General features: G+C 42.6%; 1 non-coding gene across 1 annotated transcript; it reads right to left on the bottom strand.

Annotated features, from left to right (window-relative positions):
• Positions 1–999: 999 nt before the first annotated feature.
• Positions 1,000–1,112, bottom strand: LOC128655130 (U5 spliceosomal RNA). Its single transcript, XR_008401680.1, has one exon. It is a non-coding gene; the product is annotated as a U5 spliceosomal RNA (small nuclear RNA).
• Positions 1,113–5,912: the final 4,800 nt, after the last annotated feature.

Below are 5,912 nucleotides of genomic sequence, written 5' to 3'. Positions count from 1 at the left end.
ATTCCAGTCAAAGACAGGACAAACAAACCCAGACACCCAAAAACTCGGAGCCGGCTTAACTATTTATTAACCCCTCAGGAACCACTAGGTTACCCCATCCGGAGTAGACTTTGCATCACAGGCGATGCAATCACAGTCATATCCAAGACACCTTGGACACTGAACTCTCACGAAATATCCCATGCACAGAGAGCTTAGGACACCCACAGCGGGATACAACTCCCAACATAAAGGGTGATAGGAAATGGGAAAGCCTCACAGACACTCTGAAAGGCCCTAAGGCTCTAGGGACAACTTCCACTAAGTCCAAAGACTAAGTAACGTACGAGAAAACAGAAAACTCTGCATAGGAATGCTAGCTGTCACCAGAAGCACAAGACCGATGAGAAAACATGAGCTTTACCTGGGTTCAAACACACAACCTCCTGCTTCAGGTGCAGTGGAGCTAACCACTACGCAACATCTCCCTTAGAAACTGGAAAGAGAAGCTAACAAAAGTCTCTAAGATCCTCAGGATACACTTCCCTGACACCCCTACAGCTCGAGGATTGAAGAAGGAACATGTATCCTAACCCCTAGCGGGAGAAAACCCAAAAACGCCTAAGCAGGGGCGACACAGGAAAAAGGAGAGACAACCTAATCTGTAAATCTCCCGAAATTATGGGAGCAGACGAGATCCCGGAAGTAGAATAACCAAAAGGCTTTAACTTCAAGAAACAGATGACCCGAAGCCAACCCCTAGGAAGGGGACAAAAAGGCCCATCAACCTCAACCCGAAGGAAGAGATACCGTTATCAAGGAAAACGGATTCCAAGAGGAGAACCTCAAAAAGAAGACCAGGAAAATCGTCCAGGTTGATCCCTAGTAGGATCCGCTCTGGATCCCCGCCCACGAGGAACAGGACAGTGAGGACTGAGTACAGTCCCCTGATGCCCCACCCAAAGGCAGAACGAGAACCAGCCTGACGTTTGGAAATGAAGGCTTCCTCTACCATGTTTTAGCCCTGCATGGGCAGAGCCTCAAAAAATTTATGAAAACTCATGGAAGGTTCACTTCACGAAAACTCTTAGCAAAAAGCGAAGCATTATTCGATCTGAAGAGACACCAAGGATAATAAACTCCTCATCCGAGTGAGCAACTCACCACCCAGCCAGGTCAGCCAGTTACACCAGCACCATGTGGATGATATAGACTGTAAGGAACAGAAAAAGCGCCCTATCAGGACCAGCCTGCTACATAGGGCACTCCAAACTGACCCAGGCCATAGAAAATGAGAGACCCCAAGAGGAATCGATAACAGGATCTAAAGACATAACAATGCACTAATACCTTAACATGCGACTTCCGCGGAAGTGCCCAAGCGACCACAAAATAGCTAGTATCAAATTCCAGAGAAGAAATATTTCCCAACGGAAAAATCATCCCCACACGTCTAACCCAGCTTGCCGTCTGGAACAGAAGACCGATGATACCTCAACCTATTAGTACTGGGATCCTACAGCACTGCCAAAACATTCCGTAGCAGGACACAAAGGCGCACCAGTCTAACCACAAGCAAGACTTACCTCTGCCGGGGCAACTGATGACCCCCACCCAAGGGTTGGGCCCCTGTAGCTTTAGAGGAAACCGCTTCCCCAGATGGCTGATCTGACCCAGACGATCCCATGCCTGGCGAGCCCCGGTTAGCATAACACAGACAGTATCTCAGCAACACCTCCTCTGGAAGATGTAAATGCACCAGGGCCATAGATATGGCCATGCGGAACCGTGCCGTAACCTCTGGAGGAAACAAGCCGCCTTCTGGAAAAGGAGTAATGGCATTAGGGACACCTGCTTACGTAGCCAAAGAAGGTTCTAGGGGAGGCGCCGCACAGGATATGGGATTCCCTGTATCGGGAGAAGAGAGAACTCTAGAGCTGCATTCGGAACATAACTGATGGGCATGGATTACCCGGGCCATTTCATGCTCTTCACAAGAAGTAGAATCTGAATCAGAGACATCCGTCTCCAAAAAAATCAGAATTCTCCATAAATTGGTATATAGAAAAATAAAAAATGGCACCTTACGCCCCCCCCCCCCCCCCATGGGGCACTCACCACCTCCTGAGACCCAGAAAACTAGCGAAACAGAATCTCTCCGCCGCCAGACGGTCAGGAATACGTAAATGGAGCACAGAAGCGTGACCACGCCTCGTTAAAAGGTGCACCGTGCAGGCCATAGAAAAGCGTGCCAAAGCCGACAAGGGCTGCGCAGCCTGACAAGAAAAGGCTGTAATGTTCCGATCTAGCCCCAAGCCCAAATAACACTACACATTAGCAGACAGAATCACATAACAAACATGATTAAAGTTCCCCCTGTTCAATAATCCCCCTCATGAGATATTAACTCTTGATTCCTTCTAAAGATAAAGGAGACCCACGGAGACCCTGACTTTTTCGTTTAGATTACTTATTCATATCATCGAAGTAAAATGAAACAATCTTACCGGAATCAACGCCGTGGAACAGAAACACGGCCCTTCAAGTGTGACAGATAGTAGCCTCGCTTCTGACATGGACTTGAGAGAAAATAGCAGGCAGCGAAACTCGTCAACGCTGATTGCTAAGGAGCTGATAACATGAGTCGGGATGGTTTCGCAGAAAGACTCTCTCTGCATCTCCGTACTCTAACTTTCATCCATGATCTTACTGAGAGGCTGACAGGATTACTTAAAACTCCAGTCCCATTTCGAGTACTACCCTCCATAAGAGACTATATAAAAATCTTCTGACACTTCTCTGCCAACCTCCTGTAACGAAAGGCAAAGAATGACTGGGGGATGAGGGAAGTGGGGGAGGTATTTAAGCCTTTGGCTGGGGTGTCTTTACCTCCTCCTGGTGGCCAGGTTCTGAATTCCCAAAAGTAATGAATGCAGCTGTGGACTCTTCCCGTTTAAGAAGAAAATTGATAAAAGGAGTAAATTAGAAAGTTGCTTAAAATTGCATGCTCTACAAATTCCTCCACAGCCACTCCCGGACTCCCCCACCAGCCATGACAGCTAAAGCAAGAGATAGAAGAAATAAAAATAGCACAGAGCTATCTATAGAGGAACAATCAACCCCAACCGATCCCTCATACTTAAGTGAAACATTTAACATGCAGGCTCTGGTGACAAACATTGCAGAAGCTCTAAACCCTAAGTTTGATGCCCTTAGGGCAGAGATCAAACAAGAAATTGTATTGTTATCTCAAGAACTGAGACACTTCACTAACAGGATTAGTGAAGTGGAACAAAGGGTCTCTGATCTTGAGGATCTTACACTTACTCATAGTGCAAGCATAGATGCCACCGCAACTAGTCTGTCCAAAATGCAAATCAAAATTGAAGACTTAGAAAATAGGGCCAGAAGGAACAACATCCGCATTATTGGCATACCTGAGGGGAAACAGCCTGAGAACCTAAACTTATTTATCACAGATACTTTAGTACAGTTACTTAAAATCCCCCCTAGCAATGCTCAAATAGTGGTAGAAAGGGCCCTCAGAATAGGGAAGATGCAGGTCGACAATAGGGGTAATAATAGACCTAGGCCAGTAATAGCCAAATTGCTTAATTTCAGTGACAAGGTAACCCTTCTCAAACATTTTCGTAAAAATCAGCCCATCATGTTTAAAGAGAACAAGATTCTCCTATTTCAAGACTACTCAGCAGAGACGTCAGCTAGGAGAAGAAATATTGCTCCAGTCTGCTCTAAATTTATTCAGCAGGGTTATCAGGCCCTAATTATGTATCCCTCTAAACTTAAAGTTTTTGCCAGAGGAGGAACTCATCTTTTTGAAGATGCACAAGATGCAGAAAAATTCTTAAATCAATTAAATACTAGTGAGTAAACCGAACAGATATCAAGGATTCACTGTCATTGTTTTTATCTTCTTTTTAAGGTAATGATGGCAGCGAAACTAGCTCAAAATAGCGTAGGTGTCTTGCTGGGGTTCCCCCTTTTTTTTTTTCTCTCTCTCCTTAGTACCAATTTCATATATCTATCTACTAAATTAAATGCTAAATTTTAAAATAGTATCTTGGAACGTAGGAGGTATCACCACTCCTATAAAGAGGAAGTCAATCATTTCTCAAATAAGGAAAATGAATACAGGAATAGCTTTCCCCCAGGAAACGCATCTTACCCCAGAAGAAGTAATGAAATTAAAAACATTGTGGGTTAAGGAAGTGTTCGCCACTTCAGGACAGGGGAGAAAGAGAGGGGTAGCTATCTTGGTGGGGAAAAAAGATCAATTCAGAAATCCTGCATGTTGGGACAGACCCAGAGGGGAGATCAGTGATTTTAAAAATAAAAATTGATAATCGTGTGTTTACAATGTGTAATGTTTATGCACCCAATACTCTTGATCCAGAGTTCTGGAATCAATTACAGACAGAGATACTCTCTGTATTGGAGGGTAATCTTATTCTTGCAGGAGATTTCAACATGGCTCCACAGTGTCCACTTGACAGGCTGAGACAAAACACAAAACAGAAAAAGCATAAAAAAGACAACTTGGAATCTAAAATTTTCACTAGGCTTATGCAAAACTTAGGCGTTAGGGACATATGGAGGATGCAAAATCCCGATGTTAGAGAATATTCTTGCCTATCTAAAGCCCATAAAACATTATCAAGGATTGATCTCTTTCTGATAGACTAAAGACTCTGCACATTCGAGGTTAAGGCAAAAATCCTTCCTATATGTATATCTGACCATGGGCCAATTTCTTTAGATCTCCAAGATAAACAGCCTAAGTTTAAGTTAAATCGCTTCTTCTTCCCCTCTCACTTAGCATCAGACATGAAATTCAAGAACTGGCTAAGAGCTAAGTTCAATGACTATGACCTCTGCAACTCAGATTATAGAGATTGTCCTGCCATATTTTGGGAGGCAGCAAAGGCCGTAATAAGAGGTGAAATTATAGCTTATATGGCCATATTAAATAAAAAAATGCAACAAAGAGAAAAGGAATTAACACATGCAGTTATAAACGCATATAATAGATTCCTTCTTGACTCAAATCCTGCAAATTGGGCCAAGTATATCAGAGCAAAAAGTAATAAAGACGATTTTTTGCTATACAGAGAAACTCAGAATGAACTAAAATTACAGTCCAAATTATATAAATATGGCAATAAATCTGGGAAACTCCTAGCTAAATTGGTCAAAAGCGAAAAAAAATCTTCACTAATTGAAAAACTGGTGCTAGACGGGAAGGAAGTATTTAAGCATGAAGAAATAGTGCAAGAAATGGAAAAATATTATCAAGAACTCTATTCCTCCAGACATTCAGATCCAGTTCGAGCAGAGGACTTCTGGAGCAAAAACATAATTTATGTAAGAACTTACCTGATAAATTCATTTCTTTCATATTAACAAGAGTCCATGAGCTAGTGACGTATGGGATATACATTCCTACCAGGAGGGGCAAAGTTTCCCAAACCTTAAAATGCCTATAAATACACCCCTCACCACACCCACAAATCAGTTTAACGAATAGCCAAGAAGTGGGGTGATAAGAAAAAAAGTGCGAAGCATATAAAATAAGGAATTGGAATAATTGTGCTTTATACAAAAAAATCATAACCACCACAAAAAAGGGTGGGCCTCATGGACTCTTGTTAATATGAAAGAAATGAATTTATCAGGTAAGTTCTTACATAAATTATGTTTTCTTTCATGTAATTAACAAGAGTCCATGAGCTAGTGACGTATGGGATAATGACTACCCAAGATGTGGATCTTTCCACACAAGAGTCACTAGAGAGGGAGGGATAAAATAAAGACAGCCAATTCCTGCTGAAAATAATCCACACCCAAAATAAAGTTTAACAAAAAACATAAGCAGAAGATTCAAACTGAAACCGCTGCCTGAAGAACTTTTCTAC

Source organism: Bombina bombina, chromosome 3 (assembly GCF_027579735.1).
Source record: "Bombina bombina isolate aBomBom1 chromosome 3, aBomBom1.pri, whole genome shotgun sequence".
Taxonomy (NCBI): Eukaryota; Metazoa; Chordata; class Amphibia; order Anura; family Bombinatoridae; genus Bombina; species Bombina bombina.
Note: the sequence above shows the minus strand (reverse complement) of the source record. Positions and strands in the feature narration are given on the sequence as shown.